The 25,718-nt window shown below is 44.3% G+C and overlaps 1 long non-coding RNA gene across 1 annotated transcript; it reads right to left on the bottom strand.

Moving 5' to 3' along the window:
• Nucleotides 1–1,585: 1,585 nt before the first annotated feature.
• On the bottom strand, nucleotides 1,586–4,738 carry LOC137601975 (uncharacterized). Its single transcript, XR_011037118.1, has 3 exons — nucleotides 2,887–4,738; nucleotides 2,505–2,637; nucleotides 1,586–2,161 (listed from the first exon to the last, which is right to left on the bottom strand). It is a non-coding gene; the product is annotated as an uncharacterized lncRNA (long non-coding RNA).
• Nucleotides 4,739–25,718: the final 20,980 nt, after the last annotated feature.

Genomic DNA, 25,718 nt, shown 5'->3' with positions numbered 1-25,718 from the left:
GACCAGCAGAGGTGATAGAGGTTATGGGGGATGATCGTACTTGGTGTGGGGTACCGACAAGTATGGCTTCGGTTTTGGAGCTGTTGAAGGAAGTTGTGGTTCATCCACACCTTAGTCTCCTCCAGACAGGCTGACAGTGCAGCTGGTGATGGAGATGATGACAGGGCTGTAGGAGGCGTCGGCTCTGTCCTTACGTAGAGCTGCGTGTCGTCGGCATAGCAGTGAAATGACACGCCGTGCCTGCTGATGACATGGCCGAGGGGGAGCATGTATAGGGTGAATAAGAGGGGGCCAAGGACAGATCCCTGTGGGACACCACAGGTGACAGGCTGGGTTGATGATTTAGTGCCTCCAAGGGAGACGCACTCGGTCCGTCCATCCAAATAGGACTGGAACCAGGTCAGGGCCAAGTCAGAGACCAACGGTGGAGTACAGACGATCCAGGAGGATGGCATGATCCACTGTGTCACACGCTGCTGATAGGTCGAGGAGGACAAGAAAGGATGAACATCCAGCGTCCGCCGCAATCAACAGATCATTGGTGACCCTTACTGGAGCTGTTTCAGTGCTGTGAGCTGACCGAAACCCAGACTGGAACTTCTCAAAGATGTTGTCTTGATGACATTGGTGATCAGGGGACCAATGTCACCAATGTTAGCCTTCACCAGGGCTGTGGGGAAGGGATCCAGGGCACAGGTAGAGCTCTTCATCCTCCCGATGATGCGCTGTACCTCTTGCTGTGAGGTGTTGTAGAAACCTCACAACAAGAGGTTTCTACCACACCTAATGTTATCATTAGATATTCTAATGATAAAATTGTTATCATTAGAATATATTGGACATAATTATTTTATGACATGTTAAACACTGATTTTTTTTTTTTAAATTTCATATTTCCCCTGTATCACTCAGCACCCATCCATGGATCCAGTTGTGCTGCACAGGGACACCCTGGAGACGGTCCATCTAAGGATGACAGACATGAGATCTGGTCCTTATGTCACACCCATCCCACACAGTACTCTCAGATGGGTGGCCTACACCCAGTTCATCTACTACACCTACCAATGTTTAGGAAAGGGTAACAGGGAGGTAGTGCCATCATGCATGAAGGACTCCATTAGATCCATGTGTCCAGAGGAGGACAGCATCTACACAGGACACAAGGAGGCTGAGGACCAGTGATTTGTGGCCTGAACCCCGGTGCCTGAACATGTGACTCTGATATCTTGATTCTACAATAACAAAGAATGTAACCTGAAACTGGATATAAACTTTTGCAATTAGAATTGAATATTTTCTGTTGTCATTCATATCTATAAAAAATAAAACATTTATGAATACAACATAAGGTGTTTGATCTATTTGTGATATTTTCACAACTGTTTTGTGTTACAGCATCATGAAGGGAAATAATATGTCAAATTGTATACATAGTTATGTATATGATGATATTTTACTATATTGCTATCACCTGTACTTTTTATTGAGTGCATATTTTTTTCATTTATCAGTATAACAGTAGTATTTAACTTATTGTAAATGGAGAGACTTTAAAGGGCTTAATATTTCATAAGTGGTTCTCTATTCAGAAATGTGTATTGTAAAAAGTGCAGTAACATTTTACTTGAGAGCACATTTCATATTAAAGCTCCAACACATACAGGCCACCTTTACTAGCCTGAATAAAATCTCACATCAAATACATTCATTCTGGAAGAGGAAACACCTTAATGTATAATTGTCTTGTTAAGAACAAAGTACTCAGATCATGCATGTCATGCACTTCAAGTATCACAAAAGTGATCAGTGTCATGTTATCAATTTTGTCCACAAATTTTTAGATACACCTCATTCCATCTTACAACAAATATTTACAATATTTACAAAACTTAGCTCAATGTCTATGTTTATATCCCCAAATTTAAAGGTATCTCTATTCACAACTCCAGTATTCCCGTCCTGTCTCTGGACAACTCCTGTCATGAGATCGTTAACGGAATTGTAGGTCTTTGCTTCTCTTATTGTCTTATAGACCCAGTGTTTCTTACATTGGTGAAGACCACACTGCCCCAGCCCTCACCCTTCTTAGTAACAGCTTGATGTCTTCCAACATTCTCGTTGTTGTTGAGAGCTGCCAACGCATGCCTAGCATTCATACCTGTTAAAACAATAAATAATAAATTAATTTTCAGTGTAAACATTGTCAATTTTAAACAATGGAAACCACACCACACCACACTTCCATATCATGGATCATTCACAGGTTAGCCTGCTCATGGATCAAAATGAGCAGGCTGGAAAGTATTGCCTTATTCAGGGAAGGACACTCTGATGATCGATAAGCAGCTACATAGATGAAGTGGTGTGTTTATGGTGCCGGAACATGTAAATAACACAGCAACTGTATGGTCAATGTGACTTATGAACCATGATCTATGTTAGCAATCGGTGAATGACAATTATTTGATCATAATTTTGGAACATCATGTGTAAAGAATTACCTTCTGGTGAAAAATGCTGCCTTTTAGGGCAGCACTTCAGCAGCAAGGAATGGAAGACCTCCAGCTGTCCACTGTGGCAGAAGTCCACAAGACAATGCAAGTCTCTCAGCAGGTACTCGTCGTACATGACATCCTGAAACAATCCAACAGAACAATATGCATTTTAAAACAAAACAAGATATTACAAAGTGATTATGCTGAATAGCAGCATCTACTGATATTAAAATCACTTTTTTAAGATATTGTCATCAGTCTGGTTCTACTTAGACTGTTATAGCATATACCTTATTGAACTGATTTTTTTTAGTCCTTGTCACTTTATAAATAATAACATTATTATTATTATTATTATTATATTATAATAATATTATATATTACTTACAAGTGCTTTGTGAGCTGCAGAGCCCTTCTTGATCCAGTTGGTACGGCGAGCTTCATCATCAGGGATAGGAAGATGAGCACATCTAGTAAACATGTCCCCGTCCTGCCCATTCCAAGAATGTTGACTGACCACATGATGCACTGTGGAGAGGTACATTTCCTTGAGTAGGTTGACATCTCCATTACATTGTGCTGCTGTGAACCATACATGATTGGTAATGCATGGTATCCACTTGAACAGTTTCTCACAATCCTTTTTATTGGCAGCTTTTGTCAACCGTTTCAGCAAGGCTTCAACAAAGTGCCACCCATCGTATTGATGCTTGACGTTGGGATACTGCTTTCTCATACAAGCCGCAATACCCAGATGTCTGTCAGTTACAACTGTGTCAACTTTGACATTCTGTTGTAGAAGGTTGTCACGGGTTTGTTGCAATCCAGCTTTCTCCATAGCTAAGGAACGTGTGACATCCGTCACTTGGATGACTGTAAAGGCTGCCACACAGTCAGTTGTAGAGTCAAGCAGTGTATACGTCCCGTATTTTGCTCTGTACCCGGGTGAGTCACACCGCCCATCGCCTGACATCACTGTTCTCCTGCTCTAGAAGCAAACCAAGGACTCGTTTCCGCTCCTCATTCCAGGTGTCCCTAATCTGTGGGAGAAGGAGTGACCTCTGCACATTGAAGTATGTTTGGAGTGATGGTACTTGGAGGTTCGTACATTGAGCCAAGGGGTGAATTTTCCCATAGCTGTTTCCTGAAAACAGGGTAGCTCGAGGCAGGAGGATGTTAATGCTAGACATTCTGTTCAGCACAGGAGACGATGTCCATGTGAAGTTGCAGTGGTTCACACAGGTGGTTACAAAAATGGCTTGTGCACCTCTGTATTTGAGGTCCGAATGCACCACAGGGCTCCACACAGTTGGCAGTGGGTGAACAATTGTTTTAGGTTCCCCACAAATACAATAAGTTTTTTTTTTTTACCAACATGTTTGTGTTTGGTGTGTAGCGTGAAGATGTCATATCCACAGAAATGTCAGCAAAAGATGCATTTGATTCATCCGAAATGTTGCTGTAGAAGGAAGGGTCATGGGGGTCCCCAGGTTCAGGCTCACTCTCTGAATCTGAAGGAAGAAAGATATTGCTATCAGAAGATAACGTCCTGTGGAAATAACTGTGGTCAGGCTCTACAGGGGACAGGTTGCCAAAAGTGTTAGGATGCAGAATTTGATTTGCTGTGATTGGGGAAGACTGATGGGTAACTTTGTTTGGTGGGTGTGGCTGAATTGAGCTGCACTGGGTGGATGGTTCACACGTGGATGACGGGGGGGATCAAGGATATCTGATAGGTGTGATGGGTCTGTCTGAGTTCTGATTGTGTTTGTTTCTTTGGTGCAGTTGTGACATTGGCATTGGTCTGTGGTGACTCTTTCATTTGCATAATGATAGGAGTTTCAAAGGATTCTGATGATGAGCTGTTAATAGCAATGTTTCATGTTATGGAGCTGGCATCAGGGTCACGTGAGGCTATGCTCTGACTCGTGTCACAGAAGGTTGAATTCTCTGATGTGGTAGAGCTGAAATCTGAGGTTGGGTTCTGCTGTGTGGCTGAGGTGTCTGATGAAGAGAGGAGGTTTATGGATGTAGTAAAATAGGACATGAAGGTAGTTGGTGTGAGAGAAGAGGATGCAGAAGACAGGGTTAGATGGAGGACACTGATTCGCTGTGGAGACCCCTGAAGGGAAAAGCCCAAATGAAAAGAAGAAGACACCATGATCCAAAACATGTCCATGTAGAGTGACATTTTCAAAAAAGTAAATAAATAAATACAGTATTTTCGCACTATAAGGCGCACCCTGAATAATTTGTTTTATAATTTATTTCATATATAAGGCGCACCGGATTATAAGGCGCACACAATAAAAATAAATAATATTAGGGTTAGGGTTAGGGTTAGGGTAGTGGGTTAGGGTTAGGGTAGTGGGTTAGGGTTAGGGTAGTGGGTTAGGGTAGTGGCTTAGGGTTAGGGTAGTGGGTTAGGGTTAGGGTAGTGGGTTAGGGTTAGGGTTAGGGTAGTGGGTTAGGGTTAGGGTTAGGGTAGTGGGTTAGGGTAGTGGGTTTTAAGTTTTTTGAGAAGATGAAAATATGTGAATTTTTTACCCTAAATTATTACACATATGTACACTTAGACTAGAATGTTATTTTTTGGACATGTGCAGGGTGGAGGTCTACGCCACTATCTCTGACCAAACAGCAGTCTTAGCGTCACTCTCGCTCACAAGCACTCATACTTGGAGCCAAGTAAAACTGATAATCATGCTAAAGACTTCTATGACGCCCAAATAGACAAACACATCACTTGTGTATCTGACAGTAATTTTTCAATATTAGATTGTATATGATTCACATTTATTGTGTGATTATTGCACAGCAGAAGTACCATCACGAAGGTGTGACTTGAATGCCTTTCAGCGTGTTAGCAACCTCAGAAAAATGTAATATCTACACTCCTCACTACTCAATTATAACTAAAGGAGCCGCTCGAGGGAGAGATTTACAGGGCAAATTCATTTGGATGACAGACGGTCCCATTGCATTTGAAAACATCCAAACTTTACTGCAGCATTCAACTTCAGGTGGACTGGTCTGTTCCTATTCCACTTCAGGTGGACTGTCTGTTCCTATTCCACTTCAGTTGGACTGGTCTGTTCCTATTCCACTTCAGGTGGACTGGTCTGTTCCTATTCCACTTCAGGTGGACTGGTCTGTTCCTATTCCACTTCAGTTGGACTGGTCTGTTCCTATTCCACTTCAGGTGGACTGGTCTGTTCCTATTCCACTTCAGGTGGACTGGTCTGTTCCTATTCCACTTCAGGTGGACTGTCTGTTCCTATTCCACTTCAGGCTGGTCTGTTCCTATTCCACTTCAGGTGGACTGGTCTGTTCCTATTCCACTTCAGGTGGACTGGTCTGTTCCTATTCTACTTCAGGTGGACTGGTCTGTTCGTATTCCATGTTGTCTTTCGTATGGTTCCACGATGCACTGGCGACATGTCTGGTACATCTCCCTGCCTGTCTTTGTTCTCTCTCATTTTCCACGTTCATCAACTCTTCAAAGTACTCTTTCCATCTTCCCATCACACTACTGGCACCTGTCAATAGGCTTCCATCCCTATCCTTAATCAACCTAACCTGCTGCACGTCCTTCCCATCTCTATCTCTCTGTCTTGCCAACCGGTATAGATCAGTCTCTCCCTCCTTACTGTCCAACCTAGCATACAAGTCATCATAAGCTTCTTGTTTGGCCTTTGCTACCTCTACCTTCACCTTACGCTGCATCTCCCTGTACTCCTGTCTACTCTCCTCAGTCCTCTCAGTGTCCCACTTCTTCTTGGCTAACCTCTTTCTCTGTATACACTCTTGTACCTCCTCATTCCACCACCAAGTCTCCTTATCTACTTTCCTTCCAGAGGACACACCAAGTACTCTCCTACTTGTCTCCCTGATCACATTAGCTGTAGTTTTCCAGTCATCTGGAAGAACCTCCTGACCACCCAGAGCCTGTCTTAACTCCTTCCTAAAAGTCATGCAACACTCTTCCTTTTTCAGCTTCCACCATTTTGTCTTCTGCTCTGCCTTTGTCCTCTTCATCTTCTTCACCACCAGAGTCATCCTACACACCACCATCCTATGCTGTTTGGCTACACTCTCACCTACTACTACTTTACAGTCACTGATCTCCTTCAGGTTACACCGTCTACACAAGATGTAGTCTACCTGTGTGCTCCTACCGCCATTCTTATAGGTCACTCTATGTTCCTGCCTCTTCTGGAAGAAAGTATTCACTACAGCCATTTCCATCCTTTTTGCAAAGTCAACTACCATCTGTCCTTCTGCGTTCCTCTCCTGGATACCAAACCTGCCCATCACCTCCTCATCACCTCTGTTTCCTGCACCAACATGTCCATTGAAGTCTGCTCCAATGACAACTCTCTCACTTCTAGGCATGCTCTGCATCACTTCATCAAAGTCCGACCAGAATTTCTCCTCCTCCAGCTCACATCCTACCTGTGGAGCATACCCACTAACAACATTGAACATCATACCTTCTATTTCTAGCTTCAGACTCATCACTCTATCTGACACTCTTTTTACCTCCATGACATTCCTAACAAACTCCTCCTTCAAGATAACTCCTACTCCATTTCTCTTTCCATCTATACCATGATAGAACAACTTGAACCCTGCTCCTAAACTTCTAGCCTTGCTACCTTTCCACCTGGTCTCCTGGACACACAGTACAGTATGTCTATCTTCCTCCTCTGCATCATGTCAACCAACTCTCTACCTTTTCCTGTCATAGTTCCAACATTCAACGTCCCTACTCTCAGTCCTATACTCTTGGTGTTCCTCTTCTCTTTCTTCAAGCGAACGCGCTTTCCTCATCTCCTTCTTCGACCAACAGTAATCCAATTTCCACCGGCGCCCTGTAGGTCAACAGCGCCGATGGCGGTCGTTGTTAACCCGGTCCTCGACCGATCCGGTATGGAAGTCATAGGTTTGATTCGCATCTTTGATTTGGCAAAAGTTTTACGCCGGATGCCCTTCCTGACGCAACCCTCTGTATTTATCCGGGCTTGGGACCGGCACAATAAGACACTGGCTTGTGTCCTCTTGCGGCTACATAACCCTCGTAAACAGAAACTTTGGTATGAATGAATGAATGAATGAATGAATGAATGAATGAATGAATGAATGATTGAATGAATGAACAGATGAGACTGTTATCAGCTCTTGCATTGGGTTATGCCACATGAATAGATAAACCTAACTGAAAGAGGAAAATGTGTATTAACTTCACAGTGGGTCACTGATTATCACCGACTACCTGAATATAAAGATGAGACAATGAACGTCTGCAGGTTGAAACACCCTACAGACTCCTTACGAGGGAAAACACGTCTGTGTGGCTGGATCGGAGATATGATAGACTAACCTCTGACCTGAGTTCCATCCCTTTGGAGTCTGCCGACATGACACCGTTCATAGAGTCAGGACACTGTTCACAGAGTCAGGTCACTGTTCACAGAGTCAGGACACTGTTCATAGAGTCAGGACACTTTTCACAGAGAGCTCCTTACTGAGGCCAGGCTCTCGGGGCAGCTTGATCAGTGAATTACAGTATTTTCCGCATTATAAGGCGCACACAATAAAAAATAAATAAAATTTATTTGATAAACTGCAGCGGCTGTAGTTGCGCAATCTGTCCACTAGATGGAGCCGCGCTGCTCAGACAGTCACGATTGCATTCATGACTTCCTGACTACCTTTGAATGGCCCCTATTGTTATGTCAATGAGCCATTCAGAGCCTCATCAAGGAAATCTGATCACTTGATCACTTTGCCATCTTAGAAAGAAGTCAACACGCATTTTTTCTAACTCTTTTACTTTATTACTACTTGTTTCTCACTTATTTTCAGCAAGAAATGCTCAGTTTTTCAGACACTGCAGACAAAGGTATAGAATCATGTCAAAAATCACAGTCAAAAAGCAGGTACTCTCAAACCACTGGAGCACAAGCTTGGAGTCATCGGGACCCTGAAACACAGGGCTGACTGTCCAGCTAGTCCAGCTAATCAACAAGCTCTGTGGCATGAAAAGGAGGGAGTGTTAACACTGAAGAGGAAGGAGCAATTAGCTAAAGCTCAACTGTTAACTAACAAGACTAAAACCAAGACACAGAAGACTCCTGGTCCCAAACTGGACAGGAAGACGTGCTCCTGAACCTGAAATCCACCTCGGTGACGTTTCTCAACCACGAGGTCTGGACGGCTTCATCACACACACACGCACGCACGCACGCACACACACACACACACACACACACACACACACACACACACACTTTGTGGTGGGGGTTTCGTTTTTCTTAAGGACAGGAGACAGTGTAAAATACAAGATATTTATTTGTCAATTCAAATCATGTTTAGGTTGAGTAGCAGTACAATAATATCATCAATAGGTTGAGTATGAGTCCAATAACACCATCGATGATATTGACAGACAGACAGGTTCAACAAATACTTATCTAAGCATGATGAGAGCTCTGGAGACGATGAAGAAGTCCTCCGGTGTGTTGTTACAGAGTACTCTGGGTACAGGAAAAAACACACTAGGAAATGGATCACATCTCTTTATACCCTAAAGGTGTGACTAGGGGGAGGTATTAACCTGGGCCCATCTGCTTTCAACCAGTTCTTTGTGGGCTCTCAGTTGGTACGTCATGACCTCCAGACGTTACCAGAAATATCAAGTCGACAGTTTCACAAAACTATTTGATGACATAACATAATCAGTCACGTGACCCCTGTGAGGATCTGCTGCAGACATTCTCTGGATGACCCTGTGCAGAAACATACATTCTAATTTCAGGTACAGTGTCTGAAATGATCTGGCTAGCTGCTTCTGTCAGTGTCTAAGTGTCTAACTTCTTCAAGGATACCCACAGTCATGCAAGCATTTCCAAATATGGTCTAACAGGAATTATCTTCATGGAGCGTCTTCATGACCTCGAGACATCCTGGGGCCACCTTCACAAGAGCTGAATGATATGACACACACAACACTCCAGATCTCTGGTTCAATTAAATGATATTATTTTGTTATATTATTGTATTATTTTATTGTAATAAAAACTTTCCACCACACACAGACACACACACACACACACACACACACACACACACACACACACACACACACACACACACACACACACACACACACACACAGAGGACCTTCGCTGTCTGGAGGCTCCAGCTCCTCTTCCTCCTCAGACACCCGCTGACCGAGCAACACCGCCCTCCAGTGGCGGCTGTGAGAACATCCCAATCACTTCTATCCTGAACAGCTTTAAAGAACGGTGTGTGTGTGTGTGTGTGTGTGTGTGTGTGTGTGGTGTGTGTGTGTGTGTGTGTGTGTGTGTGTGTGTGTATGCGTGTGCGCGTGTGCGTGTGTGTGTCTGCGTGCGTGTGTGTGTGTGTGTGTCAGTTAAGAAAGTTAATAAATGGTTAAAAATCTGACCAGACCCCACAGGGTTAATAATCTGACCCCACCCCACAGGGTTAATAATCTGACCACAACCCACAGGGGTAATAATCTGACCACACCCCACAGGGTTAATAATCTGACCACACCCCACAGGGTTAATAATCTGACCACACCCCACAGGGGTAATAATCTGACCACACCCCACAGGGTTAATAATCTGACCACACCCCACAGGGGTAATAATCTGACCACACCCCACAGGGTTAATAATCTGACCCCACCCCACAGGGTAATAATCTGGGACATGATCAGCCCCCTCTGAACTGACGTTTTCCCCGTCGATCCGTTGGTGTCGGTGTGCTGACGTGTGATTCTCTATCGATCGGCCGTCGTACGACGATCATGAAGGTTCACACAGTCATGAGTGAAGCTCACTGGAGGAAGTCCGTCTGTCTGAGGACCCTGATCTCTGATCCAGACCCGTGGGGGAGGAGATCTGAGGAACCAGAAGAGTTCAAACCCCAAACCCTCGTTTTTACGGTCTGGAGCTTTGCTAACCAGCTAAAACACGAACGCCCCCCCAGAGGTCACCTGGATCCACATGGACCACACTGTGGGGGTCACAAGGGGCGATAAATCCGTACTCCAGCATCAGGCGTTGGTTGTCATGGGAACCGTAGCTAATGAGGCCTGCTGGTAGCAGAGCGTTTCATTTCATAGCTTCGCTTCTCATCATGAAAAAAACCAGAACTGAACTCACCTGAAGGTCTCACCGGAAGGTCTCACCTAAAGGTCTCACCTGAAGGTCTCACCTGAACGTCTCAGCTGAACGTCTCAGCTGAACGTCTCACCTGAACGTCTCACCTGAACGTCTCACCTGAACGTCTCAGGTGAATGTCTCACCTGAACGTCTCAGCTGAACGTCTGACCTGAACGTCTGACCTGAAAGTCAGGACGGTGGTTCAAGGGGTCCAGGAAAGGCGCTAACGTGTAAACTTCCTGTCCGCACAGGAAGCTGCTGGACGGACGGACGTGAAATAATAATAATAATAATTATTATTATTATTATAAAGGGTAGCTACAACATAATGGGGAAAAATAAAAATAGATAAAAGAAATAACAAAAGAAAAGTATAAACACAATGTAAGAAAATGCAAGAATTTCCACATACTGTATATCTTATTGAAATAAGATGGGCATTTGAAAGTATACATTATATAAGTAATTGATATAAACTTTGTGGTGAGTCTTTCAGTGTCTGGTATATATTCTCTGTATACTATAGGGGAGAGCTACTCAGTATGAAAGTGTCATGCTAACCACATTTCAAGGCTGAAATAAGGTCACCCAAAGTTAGTGCGTGTTTGATAAGAACCAACCAAATGCTTATGGGAAGATCAGTGTGAGTGTGCATTGTGTGACTGATTGAAAGTGTAAGCATAAAATTAACATTACCCATTGAGTCAGTTCAAATTATGGGGTAAATATGTGGTAATAAATGTTTTATTTTGGCACCGTAGCATAAAAAGGGCTTTACTTTAATGGGAATATTGAACATGAATTCTTTAGAAAATTTGAGCATTTTGATAAGAGAAAGTAGTGAAACAAAAGAAACAGGAAGTCAGCAGGAACCTTTAATCAGAAAGGATAAGAAATATTCTATCAGGGAGGTTTTAGAGGTAGCTTTGGAGGAGGAGATGGAAGAGGTGGCGCTAGTTAGAACATGTCAGGATTTTGGTGTTGTGGGAAGGAAGGACACATTGCTAGAGATTGTCCTGATAAGGAAAGAGTAGATTTAGACTGACTAGAAAAATGTGATTCAGTGACAGAAAAAAGAGAGGAAGAGTTTAAAGTGGAATGTGAAAAAAAAAAGTTCTTATAAACTTACAAGATTTGTTGTTGATAGATGGAGTAAAACCAGAAACATTGCTAATGGTAAATGGAAAACCTGTGACTTTGTGTGACTCTGGTGCATGTAGAACGACATGTAAGGAGTCTATTCCAGGGTCCAGACAGAGTAACCAGAGTGTGATAGAGAGATCTGCTAATGGAAAAATGTCCGCTGTACCACAATCAGAACTTCAGGAACTGATTGATCCTCAAGAGCAGTACTGTCAGACGTCCTTATTAATGTTTCCTGATTGTCCTGTACATCTATTAGGCTGTGACGGTCTGCTAATGCTAGGATTAACATTAGTGCCAAGTTTTGAAGGAAACTGTCACAGTCCGCTCCTGGTTTTCCTCTCATCTGCCCAGCTCTACCTGCCTGCCACTCCCACCTCATCAGTCCAACTACCTTCACCTGTGTTTCCTCACCTGATTATCACCTGCCTTTTCAGTATGTATACCCTCCCATTCCTCTCAGTCTCTGCCTGATTGTCTTCGTATCATGCAAAGCTCTCTCGCGTTTATCTCCGGACTGCTCCCTCGGTTCCAACCCTGCCTGTCTTCGACCCGTCTTCGACCCGTCTTCGACCCGTCTTCGACCCGTCTTCGACCCGTCTTCGACCCGTCTTCGACCCGTCTTCCTCGTCTCTGCCCTGGTAATCTGACCAGTCTTCAGTTCTTGATTCCTCTGCCTGCTTGTCCCTTGTCTGCTACCTGTCAGCTGGATACCTGTTTACTGAGACTGTTTCGCTGTGATATTGCTGCCATTCCGTGCGAAGCTTCAGAGTAAACTTTTGGACTATTCCTGATCTGCTCTCAGTCTGTGCTGTACTTGGGTCCAACCTCACCCGCGTTACAGTACAATCTGGCCAGAAGTGGATCCAGCACAGACTGATAACCAGATCTCCCGGATGGAGGACATGCTTAACCAGCTGGTTGGTTCCATTGCGGCTGCAGCAGAAACCAGAAGGTTCTGGCAAAAGTTCGGTGTGATGTGGCAAGCCTCCACGCCCGCCACCCAGGCCCTGGGGCTCACACCGTCTGCCTCACCGGGAGCCACGTTCTCGTCACCTGCCTCGGCGGGCCCTGCTGCTCCGCCGTATGCTCCACCTCCGGTCCGGGAGCCTAATGTGGGAGGACCAGAGTGTTATGACGGCGATCCTGCCACCTGCAATGCTTTTGGATACATCAAGGATGAGCTTGTCGCTTATGAGCTGACGTCAACACTGAAGCGCCTCATTGAACTCGCCACCCGCATTGATCCAGGCACGCCGGAGAGAAAGACGCTCTGAGCTCCAGTCATGCCCTGCCCGTCCCCGCAGTCCTCCTCGCTCCAAACCTACAGCAGCACCAACCTCTCTCCTGTCTGCTTCAGTCACCCCTGTGTGTGAGGGGGATCCAGAGCTGATGCAGCTTGGCCGCACTCGCCTCTCACCTGAGGAGAGGGAGAGAAGACAGCGCTTGAACCTCTACATGTACTGTGGCCAGCCAGGGCACTTCGTCAGCCGGTGCCCAGTAAACGCCAGAGCTCATCAGTGAACGGAGGCATACTGGTGACGGTGTTCTCAAAACTCGACCTAAGGAATGCATATCATCTGGTTTGCATCCGGGAGGGAGATGAGTGGATGACTGCCTGACAACACCCCGACAGGGAATTACGAGTATCTTGTGATGCCCAAGCCGACGGGCAGGCAGCCCATCAGATAGTCCAATATCCAGGCCATGAGGTGGTGGTCCAACCCGGTGATCTCCATTTTGTCCCTTAACAGTGCCGGTTGTATAGTATTGAAAGCACTGGACAAATCAAAAAACATGATCCTCACAGTGTTCCCAGGCCTCTCCAGGTGAGACAGTGCTTGATGTAGAAGGAAAATGATGGCATCATCCACCCTGATGGCAGGCTGGTAAGCAAACTGGAGTGGATCCAGTGATGAGCCCACCAGGGGGGGAGATGACAGAGGACCAGACGCTCCAGGGTCTTCATAAGGTGGGATGTTAGCGCCACCAGCCTGTAGCTGTTTAGATCCTTGGGGTGCGGAGTCTTGGGCACGGGAAAACCAGTAATTAATAATTTATTAGCTGCAGGTTTGATCATGAAATGTAATGATTCGCCATACAATACTCCAGTTTTCCTAGTAAAAAACAAACAAAAAACAAGCACCATCTGTAGGATGGCGCATGGTTCAAGATTTACAGGCTGTAAATAATGCTGTCATTCAGAGAGCACCATGCGTCTCAGACTCCTACACCTTGCCATATTCACTCAGACCACATGCCAAAGTGTTCAGTGTTGCAGACATCAGTAATGTATTTTCTCTATACCTGTTGATAAACAGTCAGTTTTGGTTTGCATTTCAACTGTCTCATGGGTATAGAGAGAGTTTAATCATTTACTCTCAGACAATGAATGCCAGCATGGCAAAATTACAACCTCCAGGAAATAGCCAAATCCTGATTTATGTGGATGATGTTTTGGCAGCATCACCTGACAGAAACATGTGAAAGAGACACAGTGGCTTTATTGAAACATTTGGCTGAGGAGGGATATAAAGTGAGTAAAAATAAGTTACAGATGTGTAAACAACAGGTGAAATACTTGGGACATAATCTGAGTGCAGGAGGGAGAACAATAGTAGAAGACAGGAAAACAGCAATTCTTCAATCGCTTAAACCACAAACTAAAAAGCAGATGATGTCATTTTTAGGCTTCACAAATTATTGTAGAAACTGGGTGCCAAATTATGCAGAAATAACCTCACCTTTGAGAAAAATGATGTATGATGAAAACCTTGAGATAACAACACATCAAAAATGGACAGTAGAGGCTGAAGATGCCTTTTGTAAAATGAAGTAAACTCTGGTATCTAGCACTGCCAGATTACAGTAAACCTTTTATTCAGATGGTAGATTGTAAAGGTCATTTTATGACCTCAGTTTTGGTACAAAAATATGGAGATAAAATGAAGCCAATAGCGTATGCCTCATCTAAATTGGACAGTGTAGCATGTGCATTGCCACACTGTGTTAAAGCAGTCATTGTAGTATCTATGGCTGTGGAAACAAGTGCTCCGATAGTCTTGTTTCATCCTTTAATTCTGAGAGTACCGCATGCTGTCTCTGCTCTGCTCCTGCAGATTAATATGACGTTTTTATCACCTGAAGACATCTGTCTAGTATGGAAATATTGTTATCTCAACCTCATTTGACTATAGAGCGGTGAACTACGTTAAACCCAGCTACATTGTTACCACTTCCTGAAGATGGGACTAAACATGATTGACAGGAGGGTAACACAAAAAACTGTATTAAAAGCAGAACATTTACCGTCTAATTATTCAGCTCAAGCAGCTGAACAAGTAGCGTTAACTGAAATATGTAAAGTAATGAAAAATAATGTAGTATTGAATTTGTGGTCGTTAAGACTATAAATACTAAATTCAATCTACCCACTGATTACACAGGTCAGTGTCCAGAACAAATGGGACAAGAGTCTGGCAGTTAAAACAGGAATTTACAATTTATTAAAGCAGATTACTGAGTTAAAACCTAAATTAAAACAAAAATCCGACACATACAATCACAGGGCAGGCCAATGAGACAAGCCTAGAGCTACACAGTATAAAAACACCTGATAGGTACTGGCACCACACAACGGCCAGTAAGCAGTGGTAGTTCGCATGAAAGTACCCAAAGGCTTGACAATCTAGTGCCCAAAACACACATTGAAATACTGTGAATCACTGTGGACACAACACACACGTTATGATGCCAATGAACAGGCTGGGCACTCCAAACAATAAAATATAGAATAAATAAGGCAATGACTCAAAACAATAAAAAGGAGGGTCCCAGATAAAGCCATGCGCCTCCCCTCGATTGTATCACTCTTAAATAATTTTACCTGTCGGTGCAGGTGATACCTCGGCCCTCGTAATGTGTCAGATAAAATAAAAATAAAATCATAAAAAGGGAAATAGAACAAAGGCCAGTAACTCTATAAGACTAGGGAAAAAACAGTGACCTTCATCGCACTTGTGGATAATTTTACAAAAATGAACAGGAAATTGGAATACATTCATTCATACATTTTCTAAAAGCCATATTCATAAAACAGTCCAACACATGAGCGTTACCTGGCTTCCTCCAGGGACTTGATCACACTAAGGTGTGGCTCAGGTGTGTGTCTGCCACCACACTAACCAATACTAAAAAAGAACGGCATTTATTAAAATAAACACAGGTGGCTGGAAGCATGGTGAACAATAACTCCTTAAAATCCCCAGTTTATAGCTGTCCCATAATCAGTGCATTCATATCAGGGCGTCTTATGAGCTGTCATCACATGCAAAGCTAGGACTATTTAAAACACTGAAGTCACACACATCACTCAGCGATATTTGGCGTGACTTCCTTCACCACTGCTGCACTTCCGCATGTGACGTCTGCTGCCGATAGAGAGAGAGCGCGAGATCGTTGCTACCAGCATGCTTAAATAGCTTCCGCCTATTCCCCCGGGTCCTAAAGATACCCCTGTTACAATAAGGAAATGACAATTTATACAGATTTTCAGAATGCGTTTGCAGATAAAAACAGGTAAAGTAGCTGTAGCAGAACAGATTCATGTGTTAACTACAGAAGGGAAATCAACTTTAGATGACACAATGCTAAAAGACATGTAATAACAAAGTCCTGAATTTGAACAAAAAATTTGGAAAAAGAATGGAGTAATTTTGTGAAAAGACATCTATAACTATAACGATAACTACGATGGCGCCGCGGATGGACGCCTCGGCACAGAGCTCTCTCTTGTTTTACTTTATTTTGTGTTTTTTGTCGACCTTCGGGTCTGTTTCTGAGTGCTACCCATCACCTACTCCTCTGAAGAACTGCTGGCCATCAGATAGTTCTTACCCGGTAATTTTATTCCGCAGTTTGCGTCAGATCCGAGCAGTTTTGCGGAGATCTTGATTGGCGGAGCTGCAGCCCTTTATGGGCTGCGGCCGCGCAGACGTCCGGGTAACAGAGCTGGCGTGCTGGGAGACTCCGCCAGCAGGGATTCCGGACTCCGCTACCATCAGTACATCTGGCTAACCTCCGCTCACTGCCCAATAAACTGGATGAGCTGGACCTCCTCTGTGGGAAAAATATGGACTTTGCACGTTCCGCTGCCCTGTGTTTCACTGAAACTTGGCTCAGTGAATCGATCCCCGACGGCGCTCTGCATCTGCCGGACTTCCAACTTCACAGAGCGGACCGCGTCAAGGAGCGGTCGGGGAAAACCAAGGGCGGTGGAATATGTTTCTACATCAACGAAGGTTGGTGTAAGGATGTCACAGTGCTCAGCAGGTTCTGTGGACCGAACATTGAGACATTCTGGATCAACTGCAAGCCCTTTTATTCTCCGCGGGAGTTCTCCTTTCGTGTTCGTCGGTGTTTACATTCCACCGCAAGCTAATGTTGATGTCGCACTCCAAACATTAGTGGAACAAATCACGGACACTGAAATAAAAAACACCCGGACTCATTTTTAATCATCCTGGGGGTCTTCAACAGTGCAAACTTTAACAATGACCTCCCTACATACAGACAGCATGTCACTTGTCCGACCTGTCCAACGAGGGACAACAACACGCTGGATCACTGCTACACGGTAACTAAGGAAGCTTATCGCTCAGTCCCCCGTGCAGCTTTGGGAAACTGATCACTGCCTCGTCCATCTCATCCCAGCCTACAGGCAGAGACTGAGAACATCTCGGCCTGTGGTGAAAACGGTGAAGAAATGGACCAACGAGGCAAAGCAGGAACTGCAGGAATGTTTTGACTGCACCGTTTGGAGTGTTTTTGAAGCTAATACAGACAACCTGGGTGACCACATGGACACTGTGACAGCCTACATTAGCTTCTGTGAGGACCTGTGTGTGCCAACCAAGACCTTCTGCACATACAGCAACAACAAGCCATGGTTCACAGCCAAGCTGAGACAACTGCGCTTGGCTAAGGAGGAGGCCTACAGATCTGGGGACAGGGCTCTGTACCGGCAGACCAGGAACACATTGACAAAGGAGATCAGAGCAGCTAAAAGGAGTTACTCTGACAAGCTGAAAGGAAACCTTTCAGCCACCAACCCCTCGTCGGTGTGGAGAGATCTGCAGGACATCACCGGCTACAGACGCCCGTCCCCCCCGCTGAGGCCAACAAGAACCTGGATGACGACCTCAACAGATTCTACTGTAGGTTCGAAAAGGACTTCACACCCACCACCCCCATTCCACTACCTGCAGCCCAGATCACACCACCACTCACACCCCCACTCCCCTCAACAAAGAATGTCTGCACCCCACCCCCTTCACACCCCTTAGTGAGCCTCAGGCCCCGCCCACACGATGACGGATTTTTTTAAAAACGGAACTTTTTAAAAACGCATTGAAAACGATTCGCATCCACACGACAGCATTTTTAAAATAATCTCCGTCCACACGTAAACGCAGCAGTGCGTGTTCGAAGACGGCTATAAGCATGCCAAACCATGTGGTGGCAGTATTGAGTCAAATTTTATCCAATAGGAATCCTCCGTGTTTTGTTGTCTCAACACACGGGCCCATAAATATGACATCACAGCGGTTTTCGTCGCAGACAAGACGTCAGCGTTTTTAAAAAGTCGTGGATACGCCGTCCACACGACAACGCAGACCCAGCGTTTATAAAAAGTTGCGTTTTTGTTCCGGATATCTGCGTTGTCGCGTGGACAGAAGGCGTAAATGCAACAAAAAAGTTACGTTTTTAAAATATCCGTTATCGTGTGGACGGAGCCTTAGTGACCTCAGTTCTAGTTCAATTGCAGTTCTCACTGCAATTATGCTTTTGTGTGGATGTTGTTGTGTACCTTGTCTGTGTTCTCTTGTTAACCGTTTGATCACCACAGCTATTTTCGCCTATGGAAGAAAGAATGGCTCAAAGGTATCCTTTGCTCGCTCCTGATGGCTACAATGACGAGGACAGTGAGGATTATGAATTAAACGTGAAAACATGGTCTCCGAGTCTAAGCATGTTTGCTCATAAAAATGATCCGACAGCTGAAAATCAGTATGAAGAAGGTGATACAGTGATGTGAGGATTTGAGCAAATATGTGATAAACAGGAGGGAAATGTTTGAATAATGTATATAAGTTATCTCATATTTACTCATTTATCTTTTTTTTTCTTTGTACTACATATCATGACCATATAAATGTTTATACCTGTGTGTAAGTGTCTTGCTATGTATTGAGTTATTTTTTCAGTCAAAGTCAAAGTCAAGTCAAAGTCAGCTTTATTGTCAAATGTACCCTATATGCACGACATACAGCACAGATGAAATTGCAGTCCTCTCTAGACAGTACAACAGGCAGTACAACACAGATAATACAACACGGGACAACACAGACAGTACAACCCAGGCAGTACAACACAGGCAGTACAACACAGGCAGTACAACAAACAGTACAACACAGACAGTACATCAGACAGTACAGCACGGAGTATAAGAAGAAACACAAGGGATGGTTAACATCTCTATACACTCTAATCTCATAGGGGGAGACAACATCAGCAATGGGATCACTGGAGTGATAGTAGAGGTCCCTTGAGCAGGATGTGACCTCTGAACTGTTATTAGGAACGTGCCTGGTTGTTGTTTTTTAAGGAGAGGATGCTGTAAAAAGAAGAATTATTGACTCTTTAATGGCATCATGCCACAGGTGTTGTTTTACTGTTGGTTTTCTGCCCCCATCCCTTAGAAAAATGATGTAAACATGGAACAACCCAAGAGAATAAAAAAGAGGTTTTGGCAGAGACACAGGGTGGAGACCTGTAACTGAGCACAACTCTGTCCGTTCTCCTCACGAGTAAAAAATATAAATGTCTTCTTTTTGTGAGTGTGTTTTAAATGATTTAGGTTGCTTGAACCTGACAAGGTGATTTCCCAACTCAGAGATCTGGAGATAATCTTAGAACTGGAGCATATTCAAAGCAGTTATTCACTGCCATCCAGGGGTAGGAGACCAGCTAAAATAGGTTGGAATAGTATAGAATAGAATAGAAAAGAATAGAATGCCTTTAATGTCATTTTTACACGTGTCAACGGAATTCTTGGACAACTCCCTGTGCAAAAGGATCAAGTATAAGTAACTATTAATACAGAACAAGAAAAACAGAACAAAAACAAAACAAACAGGTACTATTTCACAATGAGCCTTCAGATTGTACGATGTACTGTGTGGCAGAGGGCTCAATAGCAGCATTTGCAATGAGGACATTGCACAGGGTTCCTAACTGGGAAGGGCTTCCAACAGCGTGTCAACCTTTACCTTCGCAGTACAGTGCACCTTCATACTTTGCAGTTAATGCGTTCCAGGAACCACACGCGATTAAGGAATCCACGATTGAGATCGCAATCTATTCATCTTATTATTTACGGTAATTTGAACGTTTCTGACCCCCCCCCCCCTTACTGATATTAAACCATCTTCTGTCTGTATTACCTGTTACCTTCTGTCTGTTTAAAACACTTTTGTGTCTCATGAAAGTCAGAGACTGACGGAACGTAACCCACTTTTGGATGTCGTCAGCCAATAGAATGTGTGTACGGTATCACGTGACTGACTACCAAAAATCCGTGATCAGGTGGAGTCACAAGCGTTGATGCGCGAATGCGTGTGTTGGATAGTTTAGAGCTCCGTGCCTTGATGGACTGGTACCTCCTCCCTCCCAGAGGGCAGCAGTGAGAACAGGCTGGGGGCGGGTTGTGAACTGTCGCTGGTGATGCTCATGGCCCTATGCAGACATCTGGTGTTACAGATGTCTGACAGAGAAGATAACTGCAAACCTACGACCTTCTGCGCTGACTTCTTGACCCTTCCCAGGGACTTCCTGTCAGCCTGAGAGCAGCTGTTTAACCACTCCAGCATATTGTTGATGAGGATACTCTCTACAGAACACTTACATAAGGACAGCAGCAGGTCCCGGGACACGTTTACTCTTCTCAGGGACCTTAGTCAGTACAGGCGCTGTTGCGCCTTTTTTACAAGGGCACTGGTGTTAGTGCCCCATGTGAGGTCCTCTGAGATGTACACTCAACAAAAATATAAACACAACACTTTTGTTTTTGCTCCCATTTTTCATGAGATGGACTTAAAGATCTATAATTCATTCCAGATACACAATAGTACCATTTCTCTCAAACATTCTTCACAAATCTGTCTAAATGTGAGATAGTGAGTGTGGTGGGGGTTTCGTTTTTCTTAAGGACAGGAGACAGTGTAAAATACAAGATATTTATTTGTCCATTCAAGTCATGTATAGGTTGAGTAGCAGTACAATAATACCATCAATAGGTTGAGTATGAGTCCAATAACATCATCGATGATACTGACAGACAGACAGGTTCAACAAACAGACAAGTTCAACAAATACTTATCTAAGCATGATGAGAGCTCTGGAGACGATGAAAAAGTCCTCCGGTGTGTTGTTGCAGAGTACTCTGGGTACAGGAAAAACTTCAAGTACAAACTAGAAAATGGATCACATCTCTTTTTATACCCTAAAGGTGTGACTAGGGGGAGGTATTAACCTGGGCCCATCTGCTTTCAACCAGTTCTTTACGGCTCTCAGTTGGTACGTCATGACCTCCAGACGTTACCAGAAATATCAAGTCGACAGTTTCACAAAACTATTTGATGACATAATATAATCAGTCACGTGAACCCTATGAGGATCTGCTGCAGACATTCTCTGGATAACCCTGTGCAGAAACATACATTCTAATTTCAGGTACAGTGTCTGAAATGATCTGGCTAGCTGCTTCTGTCAGTGTCTAACTTCTTCAAGGATACCCACAGTCATGCAAGCATTTCCAAATATGGTCTAACAGGAATTATTTTCATGGAGCGTCTTCATGACCTCGAGACATCCTGGGGCCACCTTCACAAGAGCTGAATAATATGACACACACAACACTCCAGATCTTTGGTTTACTTAGATGATATTGTTTTACTATATTATTTCATTGTATTAAAAACTTTCCACCACATGAGCACTTCTGCTTTGCTTAGACAATCCATCCCACCTCACAGGTGTGCCACATCAAGATGCTGATCTGACATCATGATTAGTGCACAGGTGTACCTTATACTGCCCACAATAAAAGGCCACCCTGAAATGTGCAGGTTGTTTTTTTGCTTTATTGGGGGTCTGGGGACTCAGAACCAGTCAGAATCTGGTGTGACCACCATTTGCCTCATGCAGTGCAACGCATCTTCTTCACACAGAGTTTATCAAATTGTCAGTTGTGGAATGTTGGTCCACTCCTCTTCAATGGCTTTGTGAAGTTGCTGGATATTAGTGGGAACTGGAACACGCTGTCGTATACACCGGTCAAGCACATCCCAAACATGCTCAATGGGTGACATTTCCGGTGAGTATGCTGGCCATGCAAGAACTGGGACATTTTCAGCTTCCAAGAATTGTGACAGATCCTTCAACATGGGGCCGTGCATCATCTTGCTGAAACATGAGGTGATGTTCATGGATGTATGGAACAACAATGGGCCTCAGGATCTCATCACAGTATCTCTGTACATTCAAAATGCCATCAATAAAATGCACCACCACCATGGGCCACTCCATCCACAACACTGACATTAGCAAAGCGCTCACCCACACGACGCCACATACGCTGTCTGCCATCTGCCCTGAACAATGTAAACCCAGATTCATCCGTGAAGAGAACACCTCTCCAACGTGCCAGACGCCATCGAATGTGAGCATTTGCCCACTCAAGTCTGTTACGGCGACGATCTTGAGTCAGGTTAAAACCCCGATGAGGACGACCAGCATGCAGTTGAGCTTCCCTGAGACGGTTTCTGACAGTTTGTGCAGAAATAGTTTGGTTATGCAAACCAATTGTTTCAGCAGCTGTCTGAGTGGCTGGTCTCAGACGACCTCGGAGGTGAACCTGCTGGATGTGGAGGTCCTGGGCTGGTGTGGTTACACGTGGTCTGCGGTTGTGAGGCTGGTTGGATGTACAGCCATATTCTCTGAATTGCCTTTGAAGACGGCTTATGGTGGAGAAATGAACATTCAATGCACGAGCAACAGATCTGGTTGACATTCCTGCTGTCAGCATGCCAACTGCACGCTCCCTCAATGCTTGTGGCATCTGTGGCATTTTGCTGTGAGACAAAACTGCACATTTCAGGGTGGCCTTTTATTGTGGGCAGTATAAGGGCCAGCCTACTCACCGGACATGTCACCCATTGAGCATGTTTGGGATGTGCTTGACCGGCGTATACGACAGCGTGTACCAGTTCCCACTAATATCCAGCAACTTCACACAGCCATTGAAGAGGAGTGGACCAACATTCCACAATTGACAATCTGATAAACTCTGTGTGAAGAAGATGTGTTGCACTGCATGAGGCAAATGGTGGTCCCACCAGATTCTGACTGACTCTGAGTCCCCAGACCCCTAATAAAGCAAAAAACAACCTGCACAATTCAGGGTGGCCTTTTATTGTGGACAGTATAAGGTACACCTGTGCACTAATCATGATGTCAGATCAGCATCTTGATGTGGCACACCTGTGAGGTGGGATGTATTGTTTCAGCAAAGCAGAAGTGCTCACTATCACACATTTAGACAGATTTGTGAACAGTGTTTGAGAGAAATGGTAATATTGTGTATCTGGAATGAAATATAGATCTTTAAGTCCATCTCATGAAAATAGGGAGCAAAAACAAAAGTGTTGCGTTTATATTTTTGTTGAGTATTTGTTCGCAGAAACTTGAAGTCGCTGACCCGTTCCACCAGGTCCCCCCGGATTAGACGAGGTCCAGCACCATTACAGGAGGACCTTTCTCCTGAGGTCCAGCACCATCTTATTGGTTTTCGAAGAGTTGTTGTTGAGGGAGCACTAGGTGGTGAGGTTCAGGTCCTCCTTACTGTAGGCTGACTTTTCAATCTGCCCAACACAGTAAGGTCATAATCAAACTTGACAAGGGAGTATCCTCTGGTAATTGGGGCACAGTCATGGGTGTATATGGGTGTAAAAAATGTAATTTGTTTGGCTCTTTGTTGTAGGTGGAGACACTGGAGACTGATACTGGTGACAGACACTGGAGAACCATTTAAGGGAAAAACAACCAGCCAGAGAACGACACGATGTATATGTGTTAATGTATAGTGGCTCATCCTTAAGGTGGAGCCTAGAGACGGTATAATAAATATCTGAGATTCTCTGGAATGCGATCTGTTTAGAAATATTGTATTAGGGCAAAAATACATATTTGATAAACGAGACAATTTGTTTCTCGTTCTTCCTTCCGGTTTTGAACGTGCAAAACTGCTCTGGGTGGACTTAAAACTCTGTTTACCTAACAGGTAATTTGGTGACCCCGACGTGATGTGCAGCGGAAGAAATCTCGACGACAACTCCGTTTGATGATAGATCGATCGGTACCGGTGAAATGACGCGTATGACTTCAAGGTGAAGGCGCGGTTAGCAGAGAATTCGGCTAAAACAGTCTTCACGATCCTCCCGGGGGCCCCTGATTCAAAAGGTGATTAGAACTCCTGTTTGATAATTCACAAAATTTCTGCTATTGGATTGACTAAATTGGGGAGACAAAGTAAGGATTGTGAATGCTGCTAAATTAATAGGGATAAAGAGTAACTGTGAAAGAGAAAAATGAGAAATAAGAATAAATGGTAAAAGAGAAAGATAAGAGATAAGGGTAAAAAGAGCAGAGAGTAATTAGTACTGGTCTCCGAGTACAACACGTTTAATCTTTCTGTGGTTTCGTACCTAGTCCCGCAGCCTAGGACGTAGAAAATTTCCATGATTTAGTTCTTGTAGTCGAAAGGAAGAGCTATAGGAAAGATTATTTATTGTGCGTCGCGTGTAACGGTAATAGAATTAGTTTAATTTAGTATGTTACGTGCGCACTGCTATCCCCATGGTGGGTGCTGGGCTGGTGAGTTCAGTAAAAACTGAGTCGATGCATTCTCGCGGGAGGATTATGTTCCCGTAAATTGTTTAATCAATTTTGTTAAAGACCGGTTAAAAGCGTGTTCAAAAGAGGAGAACAAGAGTAAATTCTAATTTGGACCTACACCGTGACACTGTGTGATTGGGATATATCCTGGTTGTGTTTGTTTTTAATTGTGGGTGTGATTGGATTTTGTTGGGATAAAAGTGTAAAATGATTGACGGAATTAATGAGGGATTCCAGCGTGAGTGTGAGGAGTATGGCTGTGATACGGAATGGATGAATATGTATGAGGGGGTGGCGACACAGATTCTGAGTGGTGTCGCATTGAAAGACTTTGGGAAGGTGAAAGACAAATTGAAGAGAATGTGGTTAAATTTAAATTAAAAAAAAAAGTAGTGGGAGAAAAAGGTGAGTATGGTATTGGTGAACTCGCTCGACGTCTGCAACAGGTGGAAGCCCGGTTGGCAGGAGAGATAGATGCGAGAAAAAAAGGCAGAAGGAAAAGGCGTGTTTAACAAGCGGAAAGAGTTAAAAGAAATTGACAAAGACACAAAGGAGTTTCGTGTGTTGCACCAGGTGGTTGTGGCGGCCACAGCGTTGACCACTACAGACGGACAAAAGAACAAAGGAGGAAGAGAAAAGGGCGCGGTCTTCTCTGCTGAGAAGTGCACAGTCGCACAGCCAGGGCGCTATGTGTGTGATCTGGGACTGCCAATTCCCCAGACTAGGGGGGCGGAGTTTGTGCCTCCTCCCCCTGAAGCGCCTCCTGCCTACACTCCTCCTCCGACTTCGACTTTGTACCCAGTGCTCCATCTAGCGGAGAAAGTGGCAATCGACACTGAAGAAGATAAAGGAGATGCAGCAATAC

The sequence above is a fragment of the Antennarius striatus genome, chromosome 9, assembly GCF_040054535.1.
Source record: "Antennarius striatus isolate MH-2024 chromosome 9, ASM4005453v1, whole genome shotgun sequence".
Taxonomy (NCBI): Eukaryota; Metazoa; Chordata; class Actinopteri; order Lophiiformes; family Antennariidae; genus Antennarius; species Antennarius striatus.
The sequence above is the reverse complement of the archived record's forward strand: the minus strand, read 5'-3'. Positions and strand labels throughout refer to the sequence as shown.